This window comes from Pelmatolapia mariae, linkage group LG16_19 (assembly GCF_036321145.2).
Source record: "Pelmatolapia mariae isolate MD_Pm_ZW linkage group LG16_19, Pm_UMD_F_2, whole genome shotgun sequence".
Lineage (NCBI taxonomy): Eukaryota > Metazoa > Chordata > Actinopteri > Cichliformes > Cichlidae > Pelmatolapia > Pelmatolapia mariae.
Window position 1 is genome coordinate 64843167 of NC_086241.1, and position 26162 is coordinate 64869328.

Sequence of the window (26162 nt, forward strand, 5' to 3'; positions counted from 1 at the left end):
TTGTACACTGGTGCGCAGTCATGTTGGAACGGGCCTGTTCCAACATGTACAACTTGTACATTTTTCTTATTGTTGTTTGTTGTACATATTAACATATGCAGTCAAGAGTAATATTTTTCTAGTAATATTTCTAACAACAGCATAGCCTAATAATAGCATGCATACGGGGAAAACTAATTGTGGAAACTGTAATGTGTCTGGTGACTTAAATCAGCCCTGCACATTTCTCTTAATCCCCATGTTCCTGCAATAAACTCTTAACAAATCTAACATTTTCTTAATCTAATTTGGAAAAATTATTCTTACTCTATTTTTACCCACAAAATTTGACTCAAGGTAACAAAACGTAATCACCGATTTTCTGTATGCAAACATCTGTAGAATGCCTTAATAATGTTCTACATTTATGGTTTCCAATGCCACTCGGCTCCGTTTTTTTTCTCGTTTCTCTGTTTTGTGTGGACAAACCATCTGTTTGGTGGGCTGTGAAAATGTATTCAGCCTGAAATATCACTGAAATGCAGCTCAATGGACTTAACGGTCTGGAACAAATAACAGTATTATTCTGAGTGGATTACTCTTAAACATGCCTGGACCACCTGTTTCGTGAAATCAAAATGGCATAAATCCCCAATGAAATAAATAAATTTGAATTAAATAAATAAATAAAACTTTGTTTCACCATGGGAGATTAAGCCTGTGTTGACTTAGAGAATGAAATGAAAATACTCAACAGCTGTTTGTCTTGCTGGCAGGTTCGCAGGTTGGCTTTCTGGCGTTACTGTTTTAACATAGGGAATGTTCCTGACAGCACAACCTTATTTACTGGTAAATTCCCAACCTACCTGGTAAAAGAAGTGTGGTTGTGACTGCACTAAATTTGTTGACTGCAAGGGGTTTTCTGATTCATCCATGCTTCAAATGAGTCTGTTTCATTTTAAAGAGCAAAGATAAGTCACTCTCTGAAAGAGATATAAGAGGCCATGTGGCAAAGTTCCCAGTCTGCAGGAAAATGAGCCTGCTAGGCTCATTTAAACTGCTTTTGTTTTAGTGAAGAGGATGCCATGAATTTAAATGCCAAATACTTTGAAATACTGTATAAGATGATTTCCTATTATTCATAATGGTAACTTATGCAGGAGGTTTGTAAGACAAATTTCTAAACAGTTTGTTACCACCTACAATTTGCATGCAACCAGCATTCACAAATTACTCACAAACGGGTATCTGATGCAGATGTGATACCCTCCACTTCTATTTGAACATGCCAGATTTCAAATTCAAGCTGAATCTTGAATGAATGCTAGTCATCACAACAACGTGGAGGATTGATTTATTATCAGTTAGTTCACTGAGACTTTTATCTAAATACCAAAACATAGGACAAACAAAAATATTCCATTAAAATTAAAAACTTCCAATTTGTCTTGTTTTGCTTTGTTTTAACCAAAGTCAAAAAACTGAACATCAAAAATATTCAGTTTCTTTATTTGGAACACCAGCTTATTCATGCATCCAGCTAGTCGTGGGGTGAAAGTGCAGTGCAAAACGTCCTGTAACAGCAGATCAGGGAATTCAGTTAAATGTGAGAAAATAACTGATAATTGTAGGGACAATATTATTTAAAAAGCAACCCTTGCCAAGTCTGATTTTGTAGTTGAAATGTGTGAATTTGATGCCTACCACAGAGCAGATTACTGGGATAAGGAGACTAGAGTTACTTATTATTTTGATATAAATAGTTTAAATAATTGGCAAGGCTATTTAATCAGGACCTTTAATCCAAGAGATTTAACTGACTAATCTCTTCTTTCTGCAAAAGCATGGAAAACCACAGCCTCTATGAAATCAACATTTGTGCAAATAATCCATCCAGATATTGGGCCCAGTGTCCAATTGTTTAAACTGAGGTAGCTTACTGGAGAAGAATATCAGGGATTTGGAATTTCTTTTCATTCTCATCGGTGGGAGTTTATTGTTCCAACACGCTGAATACGTCTCGGATAATGAGTTTCTAAAAGCTGACGTCTCAGCATTTGGCCTAGAAATTGTTGAGTCACTTTTATTGATCGACCTTACACCTCCCACAGATTATTGTGTGCTGTGTAGCCTCTTTGAGTGCAGTACAGTGCATCTCTGTGCATCCGCTAGTGATGTATCACATGCAATAATTTCATGGAGTTTTGGATCGTGAGAGATTGATAGAGATGTCTGCTAGTGATTTATCAGTTACTCTCCAATATTTGCGGGTTGTGTTAATAGAATCCTGCCACCAAATATTTATGACTGAACTGTTCGCTAACCTGTATAAACATAATTCTTGAAGCTCTTAACTCAGGAAGTAGTCCTCTTGTAAACAACAGCTGCTGTCTATGTGAAATGAGTCAATGTTACTTGTTTCCTTTGTTTGTACATAGTTTGCAGTAAAATACTGAATAAGATACAAGTTCTCTCCACAACTCCAAGGTCTAAATATACCTTCCTTTAATCACCTGCAATCATCAAACTTGGATAGTGATCCGGCGTGTGATCTCTTTCTAATTCAGGGTAACGGGTAACATATAATGACATGATATGAAGAGAAGCAGGTGGGATGCTAAAGCATACTGAAAAGGCTTCAATATCCATTATTTGCTCAAAACGGACTCTTAGAAAAGCAACCTGCATTAACCATGCAGTCTTAACTTTTCATAATGACACCTTAATGACAAAACCTTTGACCCACATGTTCTGTTCAGTGCAGGAAAAAAGGTATGCAAAGTAAAAACACCAAAATGGACTTACACACTTCAAATTCCAGTTTTCTTAACAAAAAGGTGTAGCAGCATTTTGCTGTGCTCCGAGGACGCTGAAAAGCACTATAACCAGGAAGGTGGCCTATTGCAGCGTGTCTTTTTTATGCTGCAGGTGTTAGTGTGAAAAGAGCTTAAGTGGAGATAAGTCACTAGCAATGGGATTTTCTAGGAAATCCTGCTTGCATTCAGAGCAACTTTTTTGCACGCGTGTGTGTGTATTGGTGCTGAATGTGCATCTGTGTAGGAGTGATGCTGAAGGTGTAAAAAGAGTGCCCACTTTCTTTGCCCTGCTTCTGTTCTTTCATTGTCAGCCTGTAAGTTTGTCTTTTTATGGAGCCACTGGTGGAATATGAGATATGTCTGCATGTTGTGTTAAACAAACTATAAGCAGGTATGGTCCATATATCATGGGCTGTTCACTCTTCACTTATTAGATAACATTACTAACTATTTTTTAATTCTTCTTCACCACAACATAATGATGTGCTTTGGTAATACATAGATGGTTTCTCTATTAATTATTGGAGCAAACTTCTGATGACATTCATTATCATCTACACACATAGTTAATGCACTGCTTTACAGTACCTAGATGAGGTTTTTATCCCTACTCAACAGCAATGGTTAATTTCCAGTTACAGTAACATGCTCAAGTTTAAGCTCATCAGTGATGTCACTTACAGCCATCTTAAAGTGGCAGGTGGCACCCAACCTGAGCAGTGTTTGGATCCTTATTCACAGCACTGTCTGGTCAGATCACAGCCTCTCTCCTCAAGGCTTCCAGTTGATTTCCTCACTTCTGTATCAGAGCCAAGAGGTTCCACCCAGGTCACTCCCAGCCATGGGTTCACTGCAGTAGTTGTCAACACACTGTTACGGCCGTGTGTGTCTTTTAAAGAGCTTTCTGCCTTGTTGATTGCAGTGCTGGTGGCCCACCTCTGCTCTGTTATTACTTTTGTTCACGGTCTTGGCAAATTTGAAATTGCCCATGGTGGTGTGGCGGTGCACTGGTTACAAATTACCCCTCACAACAAAAAAAGGCTCCAGTTCTGACCCTTTTGAGACCTGTGTCGACAGTTGTGTGTGCAAACTAAAAGGTTCTTGACATTTCTTTGTAGGGCCCAAGACAGACTGGTGCCTGTCTGTGGTTTAAAAATAATGGATGGGGGGATAGTGTGCGCAATTTCTGTTATGTATCAAAATGTGTCTTTTGTGATGTTTTCTTTCCTCCTTTTACACATTATTTTTTTCAGTACCTTATACATTGTGTTTTGCTAGAAATAACTGATGGATGCATTTGAAACTGTAACAGCTAGTGAAATGACATAACTCTCATACCATTAGGGAAAGGTGGCATAACATGCATTGAACAGAATTAGTTTTAAATGTTGGCACAAACAGTGAAATCCAAACACAGTCTTGATCTTACTTAGCTGAAAACACTTTGGTTTTCCACCATGACAGAACAGCAGGGGAGGGGGGGGGGGTAGATATCCCATCATCCCTCAGTACGCGCAGGTGTACTAAGGGATGATGGGTAGGAAAAGGGACTTGGGTGGGCAGAGATGGATGGATATACAGATCGACAGAGAGAGGCAGAGTTACAGAGGGCGGAGTGGATAGCAGTCACTGAGATGAAGGGATGAGGTGGTAAAGAATGACAGGTGCAAGGATGAAAGATGGCCCAGCTGGAAGCACCACACCCCACCCCCAATCCCTCACAAAACACACCTACCCACACATGCACAAGATCCTCTCATATTGGGTCCACGATTTTACACTGAGCTGTGGTTTTGTTTTTGAGTGGCGTTCTGAATATTCATCAGATTTCAAATTTAATTCAATTCAATTTCAATTCAATTCAATTCAATTTTATTTATATAGCGCCAAATCACAACAAAAGTCGCCTCAAGGCGCTTTATATTGTACAGTAGATAGCACAATAATAAATACAGAGAAAAACCCAACAATCATATCATATGACCCCCTATGAGCAAGCACTTTGGCGACAGTGGGAAGGAAAAACTCCCTTTTAACAGGAAGAAACCTCCGGCAGAACCAGGCTCAGGGAGGGGCGGCCATCTGCTGCGACCGGTTGGGGTGAAAGAAGGAAAACAGGATGAAAGACATGCTGTGGAAGAGAGACAGAGATTAATAACAGATATGATTCGATGCAGAGAGGTCTATTAACACATAGTGAGTGAGAAGGTGACTGGAAAGGAAAAACTCAATGCATCATGGGAATCCCCGGCAGCCTACGTCTATTGCAGCATAACTAAGGGAGGATTCAGGGTCACCTGGTCCAGCCCTAACTATATGCTTTAGCAAAAAGGAAAGTTTTAAGCCTAACCTTGAAAGTAGAGATAGTGTCTGTCTCCTGAATCCAAACTGGAAGCTGGTTCCACAGAGGAGGGGCCTGAAAACTGAAGGCTCTCCCTCCCATTCTACTTTTAAATACTCTAGGAACAACAAGTAAGCCTGCAGAGCGAGAGCGAAGTGCTCTAATAGGGTGATATGGTACTACAAGGTCATTAAGATAAGATGGGGCCTGATTATTTAAGACCTTGTATGTGAGGAGCAGGATTTTGAATTCAATTCTGGATTTAACAGGAAGCCAATGAAGGGAAGCCAAAACAGGAGAAATATGCTCTCTCTTTCTAGTCCCTGTCAGTACTCTTGCTGCAGCATTTTGGATTAACTGAAGACTTTTCAGGGAGTTTTTAGGACATCCTGATAATAATGAGTTACAGTAGTCCAGCCTGGAAGTAATGAAGGCATGAACTAGTTTTTCAGCATCACTCTGAGACAGGATATTTCTAATTTTAGAGATGTTGCGCAAATGGAAGAAAGCAGTCTTACATATTTGTTTAATATGTGCCTTGAAGGACATGTCCTGGTCAAAAATGACTCCAAGGTTCCTCACAGCATTACTGGAGGCCAAGGTAATGCCATCCAGAGTTAGAATCTGCTTAGATACCATATTTCTAAGATTTTCAGGGCCGAGTACAATAACCTCAGTTTTATCTGAATTAAGAAGCAGGAAGTTAGCGGCCATCCAGGTCTTTATGTCTTTAAGACATTCCTGCAGTTTAACTAATTGGTGTGTGTTACCTGGCTTCATGGATAGATAGAGCTGCGTATCATCTGCATAGCAGTGAAAATTTATGCTATGTCTTCTAATGATGCTACCTAGGGGAAGCATGTATAATGTAAATAGAATTGGTCCTAGCACTGAACCCTGTGGAACTCCATAATTAACCTCAGCTTGTGAAGAAGACTCTCCATTTACTTGAACAAATTGGAGTCTATTAGATAGATATGATACAAACCACTGCAGTGCAGTACCTGTAATACCTACAGCATGTTCTAATCGCTCTAATAGGATATTATGGTCGACAGTATCAAACGCTGCACTGAGGTCTAGCAGGACAAGCACAGAGATGAGTCCACTGTCAGAGGCCATAAGAAGATCATTTGTAACCTTCACTAAAGCTGTTTCTGTGCTGTGATGAGCTCTGAAACCTGACTGAAACTCTTCAAATAAGCCATTCCTCTGCAGATGATCTGTTAGCTGTTTGACAACTACTCTTTCAAGGATTTTTGATATGAAAGGAAGGTTGGAGATTGGCCTATAATTAGCTAAGACAGCTGGGTCTAGAGATTGCTTTTTAAGTAAGGGTTTAACTACAGCCACCTTGAAGGCCTGTGGTACATAGCCAATTATTAGAGATAGATAGATTTAGCAGTGAAAAAGAAAACCAGAAACTTAAGTGAAGCCACACCCCATTTTAAGAGACCCAGAGCTACAGAAATTATACAGACATTTACTGCTGCACTCAGTTACTACACATATAAAAACACAGATGCAGGACCTGCTGGCTTCACAGGCTTCACATAACGAATACACAACACATAACGAATTACAATAGATGGGCATAAATATGCTCATTGTTGCAAAAAGCAAAAACACAATGAAATGGTTGACATTTGTGACAACAGCCATACATTCACAGATCTCTGTCAACAGTCACATTGTCCATATTAAGCAATTTAATTTTTTTTATTTTCCTAATGGTAGTAGTGCAGCTGGGATGGCTTACAGCCCAATCACAACCCTGAGTTGGATAAATGGATGGATGGATGATAGTGATATTTGTCTTTTGACATCGTAATTAGGGCGTGGGATTTTATCAACAACATTAATGTTGAGAAAATATGAAACATGTTGTTAAATCTCAAAGTTGTGTTAGATCAATTTACTCTTTTGCTTTGTGCAAAACATGATTAATATGATTGTTCGGGGGTGACCATAGTGGTTGAATGTGTTGATATAAAGAAGCCATTGCAGTCTGGACAGATATTAGAGATATTATCATCTGTACAGGTCAAGTCCAAAACAGCTACCTGTTTTTAAAACCCAGAGTTATTCTCTGAGAATATGCAAATCTTAATTGCTCACTGGCTTCATTTGAACTTGGAGACAGACATGAAACACACAAAAGCAGCAATGAAGACAAACAAATCCCAACTGTGGCTGAGTGCTTGTTCTACAGGCGTGTGGTTTATTTGCACAGTTTCACAGCTGTGAAAGTAGCATCACAGTAGTGAGACATGCTGCACATACGCTTGCTTGCTAACATACACTCATCGTTGCTGAGTTGTGTAACCGCAAGTGACTGACCACACCTCAGTTATACAACTGCTCTCTGTAGTACACTACCAGCTTTTAGAGTGACTGGATGAGTTAATGCGTATAAATGTGTGGGAGCATCAATACTGCGCTCTATTACTACTGAGTGGGTTGGACTCGAAGATAACACTGCGCTAATTAGACTTACTCATTTTCCAGTTCACAGTATGCACTTGTGCAAAGATAACATGGTGCATTTGTAAGATAAGCTGAGTCAGGATGGTCTTTATAGTCTCCTAGGGGGCATGGGGGTGTGCAGCAACAAAGAATACAGATGTAAATTGGAGAATAAAAGAAGAAAGGAAAGCATATAAATGCAAGCAAAGAAACAACAAACAAAAAGCATCTTTATTGTAATAATAAAACATGCGCTTCCAGGGCAAGAATAGTAAGAAGTACTGATATCCCTGAACTCTGAACACAGCAGCTGCACTTTGATGGTTTTATTTGTGTATTACTGTCTCTATCTATCTAGATCTATCTACATTTAGTATTTTCTTGCCAAAGTAAACAGCAGTAGGCACACCAGATTCATTTCTGTTAAAATGACAGGTTCATGCGATGTGTTGATCATTTGTTTGTTTGTTTTTTCTTTTACTTAAATCCAATCCTTTACTATGTTTTAACTAAAACCCAAACCAAAGAGAGCACATTTTATTAAAAGAAAAGTAACGTTTTTACTTTCCTTTTTTCCAGGACAAAAAAAAAGCCAAAAACAAAGTCCAACAACTTGTTTGTGCATCTGTTCCATTGGTGCGTTAAATATCACAGCAGCACAGATCAGAAGCGCTGTCTGGCTTCTTTATATTTATCTCATCTAGGAACATTGGTTACCCTTGGTATTTATACTGCTGCACTATTTATTTTGGCTGCTGTTTGGTTGGACAGAAAAACAGCACAGGACAACAACAAGAACAGAAAAGAGCACAGCTGCTCTGAAGCTTCTTCTTGTGAATTTAATGTGACTGAGAAATATCAGCATTTTTTAGATCATCCCAGGTGTTTTTACTTTCCAGGTAAATGTTTTCTGATAGACCTCTGTATTCAAGACGTCTAACTGTTTTCAACATACCTAATCCTCTGTTTGCAGCATTTTGCATTTGTTAAAATGTTGACTTGTTTTCTATTTATAATCTTAGTGAATAGAAGGCACAGCCATTAATTCCCTCTATAGAAGACAGCGGAAAGCTTAAGCTCTGAATTTGCAGTGCACTGCTGTGCACAGACAGACAATCACAAACACAGACGTACAGACGCTGTTCTCCTCTTGCCTACTGACCTGTTTCAATAATTCAGAAGAGTGACTTGCTGGCTGGCTGGCAATGGGTTCTATCCATGGACTCAGTCAAGCGTTACACACACACACACACACACACACACACACACACAGACTCACGCACACAAGTAAACTTGCATAAACAGGGCTTTATTATGCCTGGCACTTTTGCTTCTACAGTTATACTCACTGGAAACAAACTTTAAAGATTTGACCACAACCTGTCTGTGCATACAGAAGTCTATCCGACCCAAAACATCTACCACACATCATCCATAATGGGTAAGTGGAGTGTGGAGTTGCAGGTGTAGCTGGAGTTAGTGTTTAAATGACGAAACACATTATTTGAACAAACATTATGCCTGTCTTTATTTATTCTATATACTGATTCAATGATGACGATACAGTGATTCAGTTACCAATAATAAGATCGGGGTATTTACAGTTAATTCCTTTGAGCCGACAGCTCAGGCTACAGAGTGCTCTAAATGCTCAGTCTTTATTTTTTCTACTTATAGGTTTGTATGATGTCAGTGAGCAAAGAAATCCAGCTGTTCAAACCTTTTGTTTGCAACAATCAGCTGCTTGAAGGCAGGCTAGGAAAGGAACTAAAACTTCTTTAAGATAGTGGATGAACTGAGGGGCTGCACCAAGGACCGATGTAAAGCACAAAAGAAGAATTTTGAACTGCGAATCATGCAAAGCTACTCTAGTAGAAAGGGAGTTGGAAAAATAACATCATAGGTCCCATTTCAGAACATAACAGGAAATAATATTGTTTAACGAACAAGATCTAATTATGAGAGTCGTGTTGGTAATTAAAAGATGTACGTTTGAATCAAGTAAACTAATATGCAAATGAAATACTTAAAGCTGTACGGTTGTCAACTATGAAACCATAAAGACGTTTTCTAACATTTTTTCCACTGTGAATGACATCATGACATCATATTGCAGTGATTTGCTGGTACACACCTCCTGGCTTTGACTACAAGAAATCTTTGATGTCTGTGGTATCTCACTATGCTGCCCATACTGTGAACTCTAAAATACAGAATAAACAAACTGTAACTCCGAAGACATCCTGTGGCTGTTCAGCCTAGTTATGGCATTTCCTGGTTTGGAGTTACATAAGATATTGAATAATTGAAAGCAAATATTTTTAGGATCCCTTTTTCACCTTGGGATCATTCAAAGCTTTCAACATCATGGGGAACCCATGTTGAACAAAGTTGCTATGGCACTTCACCCTGGGTATCCAGGCCTCATTAAAGATAAATGCACCCATGCAAACTCCAGACTAAGGTGGAGTTAATGTAGTCTCACCAGGATGCAGGCTCAATAAGCTGGACTGGTTGTCTTGTCAAGCTTGGAATCTAAAATAAATGTATTGATTCACAGTTTGTATAATGCTGTTCACTGGAATTTTTAAAGGTGAGTGAGAGAATTTTGAAGTTAGTCGTAACTGCATATCAAACTATCCTTTTGAAAGAACCTTTTTTTTTTTTTTTTGTTCGTTTTTGGTTTTGTTTTTTTGCAGAATTCAGTACCGATCAATATTTACACTTTTAATTTTAAACTGCACCCATTTGAAACTGTAAATCAAATCTTAATAACAGGTTTATAATCATGAGTGGGGTTAAATTATTCTCTGTTAAATTGGCTGGGGACTGAGACGGTCAGTAAGGAAAGGGTTAAAGTAAGGTGAGAAAGACCTGACTCCATAGATGACTTTTATTTGTCTGTTTGTGTCTGTAAGTAGCTGCGCTAATAAGTTTGGTATGAAGTTACATAAGAGCCTTGGACGAGATTCTGCTGCACAAGCAAATTAATTGAAACACTTTCCACTCTGTATTCGTAGTTGTGCCTCCCTCAGGGTCATTTTCAGGGTAGCAGAATTCAGAAGTTCATTAATAAATGAATATTTCGGGGAGGAAACAGACGATGAGTAACACACTGAATCAATCATTCAGTAATTTGTTTTATTCAGCAACAAAACAAAACATACAGTATAAAAAAAAAAAAAGGATCAGAGATAGATGATACTGTGTGCTTACTAAAACATGCGTTTTTTCCTTCCCCATGAGCCCAATAGATAGGGCTCATTGCCTTGCATGCATTGGAGGGTGCAATTGTGCATGTTAACACAAGTCAGTCATTTTTGCTGCCAGTGGCAGATTTGCTGACAAAGAGACTTTATCTCACTACAGAAGTTTCCTTTTCCTTTCCAAGGTCATCTTAAGAAATGTGAATAAAAAAATATATATCTGTCTACAGTCTATCTGTACAGTAAACATTTATGTCAATGAGACAACAATGATAAATAAATAAATTGTGTTGAAACCTGTGATAGCAATCCAATGGGTTGATTTGGGAAAGGTAGATAAAATGAAGTACATGTGTTTGCGCTTTTTGGGGCAGATTTGTGTGTGTGTGTGTGTGTGTGTGTGTGTGTGTGTGTGTGTGTGTGAGTGAGTGAGTGTGTTAGAGAGAGATCCTGCTGATACAGACTGATACACACTTTTGATGTGAGAGCAATCTCTCTCCATCAGTCTCTGTCTTCGCCTATCCTTCATCTTTTCTCTTTCACATACCTTTTGCCCTTTTTTTTTTTTTTTTTTACCTCCATCCCTGCTTCATCACTCTCTGTCTCTTGGCACAACCTGCACCCCTCCCCCAACACACACACACTTGTGCCTTCATTTTCTTAGCCCTGTCCTACACCCCTCCCTTCCACCTTCTTCCACCTTACTCTTTGCCCTCATTCTTTCCTGCTTGCCTCACTTTCATCCCTTCATCCTTCCATCCTTCCCTCCTTCCCTCCATCCTGCTGGCTCAGCTGGTATACAGGCAGCCTTTGTTTCAGCTGTGTCCTCTGTCCTTTGAAGGAGGAAAGCTGAAAAGCAAGAGCCACAGAGGGAGGGGGAGGATAGAGGAAAGGAGTGAAGCAAGGGGCAAAAAAGGAAAAAATCCATGTGGAAAAGCAGGATAAAAGACGGAGGAGAGGAATTTAAAGAGAAACTGGGAGGGGATAAAGCAAGCAAGGAAGGAAGAGGGAGAGAGAGAGATATCTCTGGATCAATGGTCTGGGTTGTTCAAGTCATTGATATCCAGTCACAGCAGCGTATGAGAGCACATTTCCTGTGTGGTAGGATCAGTCTATGCGACACGGGCACTCACCTTAGCACACTTCCTCCTGGTTCAGTGGTGCACAATTGCAGCTCTTTAGTTCTCAGTTAAAGGCCAGCCAAGCAATTTATATATAATTAAACTGTTTTTGAAGCCAATCATTGGTGTGGAACTCTGTACACCACAGCTACACTATAGGCCAAAACACTTAAAAAAGCCACTATAGATCTTAAAGGCAAAATATGGCATGGAAACCCTCAATTCTATTTATATTCACTATTCACTATTTTTCAAGTCCAGTAATGATGTTTTTTTTTTTTTTTTTTTTTTTACCTCTATAGTGAGAAAAACCCAGGAGAAAATTTTGGACCTGTACCTTCATCCATGATGCTGTAGCTGTGGTAGCCGTGGTAACATGTGAATCCTGCGGCGTGTCATCAGCATTTACATCTCTAAAGGTAAGAAGTATTTTTGTAATTTAAAAAAAATACATTTTATGTTTTGCCATGAGCTTGAAATTGCTAGCATTCTCATATAAACTAAAAGGCCAGTAATTTAGCCTATCATAAAGCCCGAACAAACAGAAACAGTTGTCTTGCCAAAATTTTATCAGATGTACAGGAACAGTTTTATAGGAAAATGCTGTGCCAACAGTTCTAGATTGAAAGCCATTATATAACCACAATTAGTTGATTTAAAAAATATGTCCTTTGTATGGTTAATATATCCTGTTGGACACATTCTAATGGTATAAATATTTCACGTGTCAGCAAAAAGTAAAATTCCCCAAAAAGGAATTTTAGAATGGGAACAAAAATCCTCTTAGTTTTGTTTGCTACAACCAGTAGCGGTTTTTGATACGGGCGACATTGACGGTTGCCCGGGGCGGCATCGTGGTGGGGGGCGGCATCACGGGCATCGTCAAAAAAAAAAAATTGCTCGTACTCATGCTGCCCCGACATCATGCTAGCGCATATTGGGAATGGCATAGGCACCGATTGGTTTTCTATCGCCCATTTGCTGGGAGTAAGAGCACCCTCTTTTTGCGAGGTGCGCCTGCTGCTTGTGGCACAGGGAGGAGAGGGCGGGGCGACGGGGTATTCTCTGGCTGGCTGGAGCAGCATCTAATAACCAACCAACTCGCAAAATTAAAGAAAAGAAAAACAAACCAACAAACACGAAAACTCCAGACATAATGATACAGACTTATCATTTGCACCGATGTTTTTTTGAAATTTTATATGCGAAAAGTGAGCGCGAGAGCCCTCGGTGCGCCTGCTTGCTGCTGAAGTCAAAGTAAACTTTATTGTCATCTCCGCTACATACAGCCCAGTATATAGAGAGACGAGACGACGAGGCTCCATTTACAGCAGTGCAAGTAAACAAACAATAAATATAAGAAGAGTAAGAAAATTAATATACACTTTAGGACTAGGGGTAAAGGGATCAATAACAATTTAAAATTTATAATTTACAGTTTGGTGATTTAAAGTCTCACACACAACCCATCGAAAGGGGAGGGGGCCCTGCTGCTTCCAAATAGAGCACATTTCATTTATAATGTTGTAAATCCAAGCCCATTATGTATTCATGATTTGTTCCTGGGTTGTGCGAAATCCCAGAAATACACCCTAGACAAAGTGAATCTGTGAACTAAGGTGTAGGTTTATTAGGTTATGTTCTGGTGATCCCTGAGTTGGGGGATGGGTGTTCATACTGGAGTGCAAAATTAAAACCAATGGAAGATGGACAAGAAAAGTTCAAAACCATCAGGTGCTCAGTTTAGAAAAAAGAGAAAAGAAGAGGAGGAGAAACGAGCAAAAGATACAGGTAAGCAGATGTGTCATTGGATAATGGCAGGTCATGTATCCTGAAACAATCAGAATCACAATCAGAATACTTTATTAATCCCTAAGGAAATTATGTGGGTTACAGTTGCTCCAAGAAGAAATGGTAAAAATAGTAACAGTAACAGACTAAACTCCAAACAATACAGTATGTTACAGATTCTATACATTTAAGAAATAGCACTAATATATACAGATCACTCAATTATAAATATCAAGGATTAACAGAGGGGATTATAAATAAATATCAAGAAAATTGACGAGAATATTCCAGAGTAGAAAAGAGCGTGTGTAAAAAGGGTGTAACTATTGTGTTAGATGGAGCAGTTGTACAAGGAGATGGTTTCCTGTGTCGGTCAGTGGTGCTTTTTGGTAATCTCAGTCTCTCACTGAACGTGCTTCTGTACAGACAGAAGGAGTGTTTGCCCAGGGCGCCAAACAGGCTAGGACCGCCACTGGCTACAACAGAGGCTTAGTGGGAGGCAGGCCAGTCTCATTTCCGCTAGCAGACACCAGGCTTTGAGTTACAATAGGAAAGAAAAGCTGGTGAGATCTGGGTCAACCACCATGTTTTGGTGGGTCACTTGGATGCCAGGTTAGCTCAGTTTGATAGTCAAGGATACAAGAAGTACGGGGGCCAAGGTACCCTTGTCCCAACAGTCCCCATTTGTCATGTCAACACATTTGAAGCATTCGCTACCTTATTTCAGGTTATTTTGTCCTCATTAAGAAGAGATTACCAGCCATCACAACCAGTATGTACAGAGTGTGGTGGCTAAGCTCGTTAAGCTCCTGTTTATAAAAACAAGATCAGGCATTTGACTTGTGGGCACAGCGTATTATACAGTGACCATCTACACACTTTTTTAATGAATCCGATGCCCTTGCTTGTATTTGAAGTGTAGATTCAGTGAAAAGCAGCTAAGCCTTTTGGCATTTTTGTTGTGAATATCAGCAAGGTGTTATCTCATTGCCTTTGAGTTTGCCTTGGGGATGAGTTTGGCCCTGCAGTGGAAACAAGTAAAAACAAGGCTATACTACAGAAATTAGTAGCCTCACTGGACTTAATAAGTTGCATGATTGTTCTTCTTTTTAATTAATAAGTCCTCACTTATTTTATTTCCATCTGTTTTCTTCTTTCGGCCTTATCGCTTATCTCCCTCATAATGTTTTCAGGCTGAGGTGTAGTAGCTTCATCTTCATATTAGGTTTTTTATGTCAGAAATCCACCTCCAACCTCCTTAACATCAGAGACTTTGTTGTTGATTCCCTCTCCCCAGTGCCCTCGCTCTCTCTATGGCTCACTTTCCCCTGGCCTGCTTTTCCTTTCCTCTCTTCAGCTAGTTGTTAGATCTACACTTATAACCTCAATGTGTCCCTCTAGGGCGTGGCTGACTGCTGAACTCAGCTGTACAGGAGGCAGGAAAAATGACAGTGAGGAGGCAAAACAAAAGGGTGGGGTGGGGTTTGGGGTTATGAGTTTGTAGTCTCATTGGATTTGAGACAGTACATTGATTGTTGACTAATCTTTAAAGGAAATTTTATTTAAATGTCCCAAAAAATAACACTACATAGATCATTGTGAAATTAAGCAGATAATTCAATGATGAAAGGTACTTGCAGCTTTAATGGTGTCCCCATGTGTATACTGTGGTGTAGCTTTTTTTATATTTATACACAGGTTAACTACCACTCTTAGAGTAAACTGTAAAATTAATGAATCAGTAATTTCATATTGTGACACAAGAATTAACTGCATTGCTCTAAACATTAATTATAATAATTCTATAAGCTTGGCATTTTATTGAATTATATGATAATTGTTGTTTATTCCGGTGTAGCCAGGAGGTATTTCAAAGTGCTGTAGTTTCCAGTAATGCAGGTACTACAGTGCAAATCATGGTATTACCCTTTGTGATCGCCTGCAAATTTGACAGAACCTGGACAGACTGAACATACGAACTTAACATACGCGCCTAATAATATGAATTTGACCTCATAACAACAACGAATTTGGTTCTTGCACATGGCTCATTCACACACGTACACTTACTGGTACAGATTTCTGCAGAAGCATCTGTCTTGGAAATACCCAAAACAATGTTGATTATAATATCAGGGAAACTTGTTATTAGGTTTAGATAAAAATTACTTTTTCACATAGCAGCAAGGATCGTTTGGATGCCCCCCACCCCTTAATAAATGAATTCATCATTTAAAAAATGCGTTTTGTATTTAACCATCTTATCTTTGTCTGATATTAAAATTTGTGTGATGATCTGAAGCATTTAAGTATTAAAAATGTGCAAAGAATAGCACAGCAAAAAGGGGTCAAATAGCTTTTTACAGCCCTGTACTTTCAGCTATTCACAACAGATCACCACAGCGGGTTCTGTAGCGTCACATGTTTGATTTATCAGATTTTGATGCTAAATGCCCTACCTATCATATTCCTCAAGGGATTTGTGTCTCCTCCTGGAATCAAACCAGGAATCAGTCAAACCATCTTTTTTCTTTATAGGCAAATGTGAAATCCACTGCACTATAGAGCCACTCCTATCCAGAAATAAAAAACATTACAGTACTTTCACCAGCTTATGCATTTCGTTTCACCCGACTTGTCTTCTTTCTCAGCTTGTGTCAGTCATTAACTCCTGTGAATGTGCAGATAAACCAAGAGAAGAAATTGTGGTGATTTTATGTATTTATTTATTGACCATTTTTTTTCTCAGGGCTTTAGGGGGAAAAAAGTGAGAGAGATGCATAGAACTAGTATGAGATGAGAGATCAAACAGCAGCCTGTGTTTGTTTTATCTTCTTAATGAACAAAGTGCGACACGTTTCAGTTCTTTAGAGTTCACTCAGAGGCCTGTACGCCAGCTGGGGAATTCAACCTGCAACCTTGCAGACTCTTGTGAGCGACTTGAACGAATGCTTTCCTTAGAGATGGATCACCCTTATATGTGTTTGTGTGTGTGTGTGTCTATCCATTTGCACTGAAGCCCTCGACTTCTTAGCAAAACAGATCAAAGTCAAAGTCGAGTCTGCCTGTCCCCTGCTCACTTTGATGAGTGGAGACCTGGCTTGATGGAGGGATGGGGAGGAAGGATGAATAAAAGGGGGAATGAATATATGACTGAAGTATAAGAAGCTCTGAATGAAGTGACAGGTTGGAAGGATAGATGGGTTTCACCTTTCCATCACCTTGTTCAATGATGTTCCTGTAAGGTACACTTTTAGTCACATGTTCTCGTTTCTCCCCCTCAGTTGTTTTTTCTGTAATGGACATCTTTCTGCTCTCTTTATGTGATGCTTTTACTTTTTTCTTTTGCTTTTTTCCTTCTCTCATTTTACATTTCAAGTCTTCATCACATATTTCCATTTTCCCTCACTTTCTTTTTGTGTAATCATACTGCATTCCTTCTGTTAACCTCCTCCTTACCTTTCTGTGTGATGGCCTTTTAGCATACTCAACTCTCTACTAGAGAGTTGAAGGACTGCCCTCATCCCAGGGGGACATTTGGCAGCCGAGAACAGCTGAGGGCCAGGCATAGTCTGGGTCACCCAACTAACCTATTCCTTCCTTCCTTGCCTCTGGTCCTGTGGGATAATAGGTGTGAGGAGGAAAAGGGAGAGGACAGGGAGAAGAGATAAAAGAGGGAAAAAAACAACAGGAGGAGTATAATTCACACATGAGAGGAGACGCAGGTACATAGGACGCACACTCTAGTGTAATTAGTCATGTTTACAAATCCCTATTTCTCTCTCTTTGTTTTGCATGCAGCTGTTAGTCATGCTGAATACTTCCAAACTGGTTTCTGTTTGTAATTTTTTTTAAAATCAACAAAAAAAGAGATTGCAAGAACATTTCCTGCACAAGATAAATGTAAATTATAAACTGTGAACAGATGTAACATAGTGTGAGATTTTATGTATGTGTCTAAAATAAGGATCTGATCAAGGTTGGATTAAAACAGTTATTTAATTTATGACTCAGTTCACCTGTTCACCCACCACCCTGTTACTGCAAACAACCAGACTACCAATTCTGCCAGCTAGTCAAATGGCAGATCAGTAAATTGCCACTCGGACCCCTGATAAGCTTTGTGGCAAGCGACTGAAGAGACTACCAGTGAGAGTGAAGAATACGTTTGACATATGACCTGCTAGTAAACGCTTTAGAGGGTCACCCAGGTAACCCGAGCAAGGCATGTCCGCAGCGACCAGCAGGCAGCTTCATGACAAACAAATCCTTGTCACTGTGTATGCAGCTTTACAACTGAAAAGATTTATCTTCTCAATACACCGTAAAGCAGTAAAAGCTTGTGAATATGTCCATTATAACCAACCAAGGGAATGATTTATTGAAGGTACACAAGCAAATCGAAAACAAAATCAAAGAAATCTCAGCTGTGACACATGTTAAAGTGTGTACTTTGTTCTAAATGAATCAGTTATCAAAAGAAAAAGGGTATCTCTGTATTAAAAAAACAGAAAAATAACATCATATGGGTGTAATGAAGGATTGGAACGGGCACTTACTGTTAGACTATGTGGAATAAGATGACTTTAATCACCTTAAAGCTTCTTTATGGACGATGGAAGGTGAAACCTGAATGTTAGAAGGTTTATTTTTTGAAGCGTAAAGAAGATAAAGCTGCCACGACAGGTGCCAGCAGTCACGCTGCCTATATTGTTCGCTGAGTTAATTTGGGAGTGATTTATGGATGTTTAAAAGTGGAACATGTTTGTTTGGCTGCATACCAAAGATTAAAGGATGTATATCAAACAGAAAAAGCTTCTCATTTCCTCTTTGTATCTGCTTTATTAAGGCCATTTCTTTTTGTTTATGAGATTTAGAAATGCCGTTCTTCACAAAGAATGCCTCTCAGGATTTATTATCTTTCGTACAGGAAGTGAATTCCTGTCTCTATTGCTACCTCGTCACATCGCACACGCTCGTATTATTTCTGACTTCCTTTCTAAAAGTCTCTGTCTCTCTGTTGTTCTTGTTCACCGTAGGCAGAAGCAGGAAATGGAATATGTGAAACTCGACGTGAGGGTAGCCATACTTATTTATTTTAAACGGAAAGCCCACAGGCTGGCTAGAAACCAATGATGGACAACGATGGGCAGAGACAGTGAGGTTAGGGACAGACACTGGTCCTCATCCTGGTTTCGTTCAATCAGACAAAGTAAAAATAACTATAAAATAAAAATGTATAAGTTAATCTCAGAGATGGGCAGTAACGCGTTACATGTAACGTCTGTAGTCTGATTACTTTTTATCAAGTAATGAGTAAAGTAACGGATTACTTGATAAAAAGTAAATAGATTACTGTTGCTTTCCCATAAGCACGCTGCATTACTAAACTGTGATTTTGTTTGTAAACGTGCCTCATGACAATGACGTATGATCAACAATGGATAATATGGAGTGCAGGAGAGAGTACGACCATACAGCGTTTAAAGCGTGGAAATACTGACCTTACTTTGAGTTTGATTCAGTAAAGAATTAACAAAAACATTAGCCTCCGCTGTACACTCTGTGTGGGAAGAAAACTTCTTTCTACAGTGAAAAATTAAATTTCAAATCTGAGCAAGCACCTAGCACGCCCCACAGGAATGTGAAATTCACAGAGAAATCCCCGGATCCCCACACTGACATGACTGCTGCAGCACCGGGCAAACCTCCACCTGCCCCACTCCTGCTAAACAGATGAAAAGAGATTTAAGAGAGACAGGGCTTAGTGCTGCTGAATCTTTGATTTTATTTATTTTTTGCTGTGTTTTACTTGCATCTATTTGAAAGAGTGAGTGTAAAAACTAAAAATTATTTCATTTTATATGGTGGAATATGCAGAAAATAGGTTTAAATGTTAAACAATTTTCGTCAAGTCAGAAATATTGCATATAATTTAATTTTTGCTTGATGCAATGTGCATAAAATTAAAAGATTAAAACTAATAAAACATTTTTTTTTAAAGAAACTTTTCCATTTGATTCAATTTTACATGATGGATTATGCAGAAAAAACAGAATTGGGCTAAAAGGTCTCTTGCTTTATTATGTATTCAGGTTGTGTGTCATGTTTTTAAAAGGAACTAAGTAATAAAGTAACTAATTTCTTTTGAAAATAAGTAATCAGTAAAATAATGGGATTACTTTTATGGAGAAGTAATCAGTAATTAGTAACTAATTACTATTTTCAAGTAACTTGACCAACACTGGTTAATCTACACCTTAGAGGTTTGGACTAACATATCAAACAAACTGAAGACTCTTTTATTGGTGTATGGGGTTATCCAAGGCCAGCATGGTGGTTAGCATTTTTGCCTGACAGCAAAAAGGTCTTTAAATCCAAACTGGGGCTTTTCTGTACTTGGTACTACAGTCCAGGGCAGAAAACACTGAGAGCTGGGGTATGCTCCTTTGACCTTGAACTGGATATATTATACTTTAATATATTATATTAATTATATTATAATTAACAGAATTATTAAATAATTAACTGAATCTTTAAACAACAACAACAAAAACCTTTGTAAAATATTGGCCACAGTACTTGATTCTTAGGTTTTAAAACTGCATATTTTTGACTTCACTTTGTGAATTTGTTGGGTGGATATGGTCTCATCACAAGAACAACGTTTAGTGTTGGCTATATTCCCCAGTGTACTTTTAAAATTTGCTGTTTCCTTTCTGCACATCAAACTCCACATTTCTGTTTCACTCAGACGCCCCGTTTACTTTTAAAACCAATGTGTTCAGGCAGACAGCAATCCTACCTTCCCTTAAGCTAAATGTGCCTCTACCAACATATCTGGCTCCTTGTTACAGCTTCAGCCTCTGATGTGTACTCTCTTTTTTTTCTCCTCTCATATTTCTCCTTCCTGTTCCTGCTTGGTGTATCCTATCTCTTTTCATTGTCTCTCAGTCCCATTTGCTCTCCCTTATTTCTTATTCAGCTGAGCACCCAGAGATTACAAGGTTTCTTTTCTCTTTCTCTCATTGTCTTTCTTTCTTTTTCTTTTTCTGTTTATTTCACTATTTCTTTTTGTTAGAAATCTCTTTCTCTGTTTCTGCCTCTTTGTGTAATCCTTCACCTCACTCTCTCTCCAGATGTAAAAATACATTCGAGAACATGCTGAATTCTTCATATAAAGTGTGCTTAGTGCATGATTTTGCTTTGATGAAAGAACGTTCTCTTGTGGAGATTTAAGGATAACGTTGGTGTTTCAGCAGGTCTATTTTTTCCCTGTACTCCACTTAAAGCTGCAACTTACTTTTGCATACTGCATAATGATGTGTTTATCCATTTTTAGTGTGGTCTGTATTTTGGTGTGCACTGAGAATCCCCAAACTAGTTAAAAAGACATTTCTGTAGTACTGATGTGTGAAAAACAAGCTTGAGCTTGGTATATAATACTCAGGTTTGTATCTGTATCAATATCCAGAGGCTAGCAATCAGAAGATCATGATCACTTATGGATGGCCTCCTAAAAAATCTGAGAGGAGACAACACAAACAATAGTTCACCGAAGCTCTTCTCCATACAGCAGCTGGAAAATTTTGGATTTCTCCCCAGACTGTCTAACAACAAACTTTACAAACTTGCTAAAGCAAAATGCACTTAGGTGTTTTGGCTACTTTAACATTGGCTGGAAGTTACCTCTCTCTGTCTTTGCCTGTTTGTATGTCTGTATGGTTCCTTTCTTTTATTGACTGTTCTCTGTCCATGTGAGGTGCAGGAACAGCCTGGAAACCAAAATGAACCATATATTTTTTTTTCCTTTCAAAGCACATCCTGGAATTTTAAATCTTTTAGAAGCTCTTCAAACTTGATCACACATCAGTGGAGATCTCATGTTACCTGATTTTATTGACCTTCCTTTTTTAAATGACTGGTTGATCACAGTAAGGGTTCCGGGCTATGACGAAATCATTTTGAATTACTACAAAAATCAGTGAAAAGAAAATGCTTCATTGTTTTCTTGCTGCTTTTCTCTGGATGTGTACAACCCATCTCTGGGCCAGATTAAAAATGTTTGAGTACTCCTTGTGATTTTAATCCAGATCTGAACTTTGTATTGCTCATCTAAATGTCAAAGTCCTCTTCCTAAACTGGATTTGGTGAAGATTTGAGTGAAATCATCAGCTATTGATATTCTTGTTTGAAGCTTGGCTTAGAAAACTAATTATAGACATTGCATTAATTTACAGAATCACTGAATTACAGATTCAGTCTGTTTCACTGTGACCACCTCAGAAAAAGGTGGTGGTATTGGAATTTGCGTACAAAAAAACAAATGCCGTGCCACTGTCTGTTAGTAAAGAATGTAAATTTTTTGCCCTCAAGAAGCCAGCTCAGAAGTCATTCAACCTTAAAAAGGTCATACCAAGGTATGACCACTTAAATAACACAACCACTTAAAAAAGAAATTCTTCTTACTCGGATGCAACCACAACTGAGATTCCAGCTCTTGTTGGAAAAGATTTACGTACTTTAACTGAAATGGGGAACATTCTCAACTGCATTAATGAACATATCTGTCTGTCTGTTTGTTAAGTTGTACAAACCCTCTGTGCTTCAGTCCCTTTTAACACATCTTAAGTTGATGTTAAATCCAAGTTTATATGCTTCCCAAAGAGTCGTCATTTAAAATTCATAGGTTCAAAAGCGCTCAAAGGGCAGAAACAGTCATACTGACAAAGTTCTCTTGGTCAATATGACTATTTTTGATGTTGCTCTTTTAATGATCTGTTATTCAGGTTTCTTTGTTCTCTTGTCTGTACTGAATATCAGTTGTAATTCTGCCTTTACTTATTACACTGATTTGTGTTCTAGTTTTTGTATTTTCTGTAGCCCTCTTGGCCAGATTTCTCTTGCCTGCTACAACAGATTGTCAAACTGTAAACAGATCTGAGGCAGTGTTACTGGAATTTAAAGGCCAGTTTAGATGCATATAGAAAGTAGCAAGACCGTATGAAGCTTTTCAGTTCTGCTTTGGTGAATTATGCGTGAAGTCTCATATTTAATCATATTTAATTAGCTTCATGTTATTATATGATTTGTTTTTTTACTCTGATATGTATCAAACTATGTAGACTTAACTGTCAAGATGTACTTGATAGCTTTTGCTGTCATATGCATGGTTTTACAGCACACGCACACAAGCGCGCACGCACGCACACACACGCATGCACACACACGCGCACACACGCACAGTAACTTCATTAAGAAAGTGTAGGAAGTGTATTTTCTGTTCAGGGAGTTCACAGTACATTTCTCTAAAGAATACAGTCATCTACACCCATACATCCACATACATCAGCAATTAACAAAGCTATCATGGGGCAGATAGTTGAAGAAGAAAGACAGCCAAAGAATCAAAAGAAATAAGGGATGGGAATGAGCATAAAAAACACCTAATTTAACTTTTTGTTTTGCTTTGCTGCGTTCATTAATCTGTTTATGTAATGATCATCTATTCAGGGTTTAGGGTTTTGGGGTTTGCCAGAGCTTATGCTAAATGACAGAAAGGCAAAAGGCAGGGTGCACACTGGACAAAAACAGCTTTCAGTGTAATAAAAATATGATGCTGTCTACTGCTGCTGTGCTGATAAACATGCTGACAATGAGCATTAGTAGTGAACATTTTAGTAGTGTCCATTCACCAGGCTGGAACGCGAACAGCTTAGAGAATAAAGGATGTCAATGTGAGATGCTTCAACTATACTGCCCACTCTCATACTGTTGTATTCTCTACATACTAGAAATACCTTGATGTATTAAATATATGGACAGAAGTGACAGAAAGGATAAAGCATTTCCCATAGCTTTAGGACACTGATTCAGTACGTCTTTCACACTGTCCAAGGATGTATCTGTCACCACCAATTGGAGACGCATCACTTGCTTCGCTTCACTTTCACTGCTGAATTTCTCTTTGCTTTCCAACCAGCATAAGGCTAACCATAGCTGCCTGGAGGCAACCACCATTGTCCGTAGGGAACTCCTTGAGCTGAACTCCAGATCTGAGAGGTACAACTTCATTGGGCACATTTGCAATGGATCTGCTTTTACTGTATGGACTTGTAAAACCACAAGGCCTAGGAGAGAGAAACATAATCTGCTTGCTATCATGACCTTCCAGCCCACCACCTCCACACCTCTCTAGCTTGGATGGTGAGAGTGTGTTGCTAAGTGGCATATGCAACTTCTGTGTGAGTATCTACAGCCTTGGAAGTCTTGGAATCAGCCACTAAGCCAATAATCTGCATCTCTGAGAAATCTGAGGTGAAGCATCACTGTAGAACCACACTGTGGGAGCCACTGAGTGCCACAGCCTCTAAAGACACTATGCTGGAACCACAAGCATAAATCCAAGCTCTTCCTTAGGGAGAAGTTTAAAAAATAAAACATGCTGAACCTATGTTTAACCTTCTTTGCTCCACTACATAAATCATCACTGTGTAGCCTTTAGAACAGTTTTACTGCTTCAAGTATCTTGGTTTCTTATTCTCAAGCAAAAGTCAAAAAGAAATGGAGTGATATCAACAGTAATGCAGAGGATCTACTGGACCATTGAGGGAACATTTAGAGGCTCATTTCAACTCTCACTTGCAGTTGCTAGTGACTGAAAGAATCAGATGGGATCAAACCAAGCCTCCTCCTTTGTGTGGCAGGACTCATACTAAAGGAGAAAGTAAGAAGTTCAGACATTTGGTCAGAGATCAGAAATTTAAGAACATTTAGCCCTCATGTGGCCTGAGAGTGGCTTGAAATCCCCCAAAAGAACCTGTAAAAGGCTGTTTGTGACAGGAACTACCTGACTGATTTGCTTAGCTTGCCTCGTGTGCACACGAGCCCAGGATTAGCTACAGATAAAGACTTTCTAGGAAGATTTTCTAAGTTTCAGTTAATGAAAAGAAGGAAGAATGCTTAATACCTGCTTCTAAAATATACCTTTGCTGACAAAAGTTAAATTATGACTTCTCAAATGGTATCGCTTACCGTACCTTACATAGCTCATGTCAACCTTATGCTATTGCAACTTAATGATGGATAAGGGTTGCTGTGGGCATATAGATGTATAGGTAATACCTCACCAACTGTCAGTCCAAAATTAATAACCTTAGGCTCTATGAATAAGAGTTGCTTGGGAGAATTTTCAGAAATAACAAATCTACTTTTTCTTGCCCAGAATGACATTCAGAAAACCACAGGAAAAACGTGATATATATTTTTTTGCTTCAACTTAATCAAAACTGCTAGATGCAGTGAGTAAACACAGATGTTGTTGAATCTGATCTAAACAAATATGCTTAGACAAAAAAAAACCCCAAAACAAAACAATGCTAAACCATGACCAACCTTCTGAAAATGCTTATTTAAACATTTTTTAAAGATTTATTTTTGGTCAATCAACCTGTTTAGCTGTATGTGCCATTACATACGGCCATATAATTGATCTATATCAATTTATATAAAAGTATAACTACTTGGTAAAGCAACTTCTTTTTCTTTTTATTAATTAATGTGGGCAAAACTTAACAAGAGATTGCTTCACAAAAAAACAGTAGTAGACAACAAAACAGTTAACTCCAGTAATTATGGGGCTGTCTCTAACATATATTCTAAAAGATGTGAGATTTTTAAGCTTTTTCTTTTTTGCACACACAAACATCATCATCATCTTTCACCTCAGTCACTGAATCATTCTATGACTGTGAGCTGACAAGTAGCTTTTGATGGATAAATTTAGATTAGTCACGCTCTCAGATGTTGCGAAGTGTGTATAAATCCTGGTATAAAAATAGGCGTGCATGTATTTTTATGCCACAGCTAATGTAAGCACACATACGCACAAACACAAGCTGTATTTAGTGTAATTGTTCTGTTGATTGTTTGTGCATATTTTTATATGTACACACATGAAAACAGACACACTGAGACTCACACATACACCATTGATCTGTATTTAACCTAGATACTGAAGTGATTAGCCAGTGGCTCTTGATAAGTCTGTCACACATTAAAGGCAACATAGCACATCCACTCTCACATGGACACACACACATACATACATGCGTATCGACTATGACTTGAGGCCTTCTTGTAAGATGTTTGTAACTCACTTTTCATATTTTTTCCGTGTAACTTTTGCATCTTAGTCCAAAAGTAAAATAGAGCAGGTCAGAAAATTATGGCAATATCAATGTTAATCAACCAATATCATTTAAAGGGATCCATTATCTAAATATAAAATCTATAAAAAGTATAGTGAAATGTGGTGGATATAGATAAAGCATTATCAACAGGATGAAATCATAGGTAATTTCTGTAACTGTTACAAAGAAGTCCTATATGAATAACTCTTAATATTAATTGTAACATTATTAAAACCATTTTAATCTTTAAA

General features: G+C 38.5%; 1 protein-coding gene across 2 annotated transcripts in view; it reads left to right on the forward strand.

The window, feature by feature from the left end:
* Positions 1–26162, forward strand: part of lrfn5a (leucine rich repeat and fibronectin type III domain containing 5a) — a 125978-nt gene that overhangs the window by 56985 nt on the left and 42831 nt on the right. For both annotated transcript variants that reach the window (XM_063498946.1, XM_063498945.1), the window contains one exon: positions 12232–12348. The gene's annotated coding sequence lies outside the window, so the exon portion shown is untranslated. The remainder of the gene's footprint in view (positions 1–12231; positions 12349–26162) is intronic.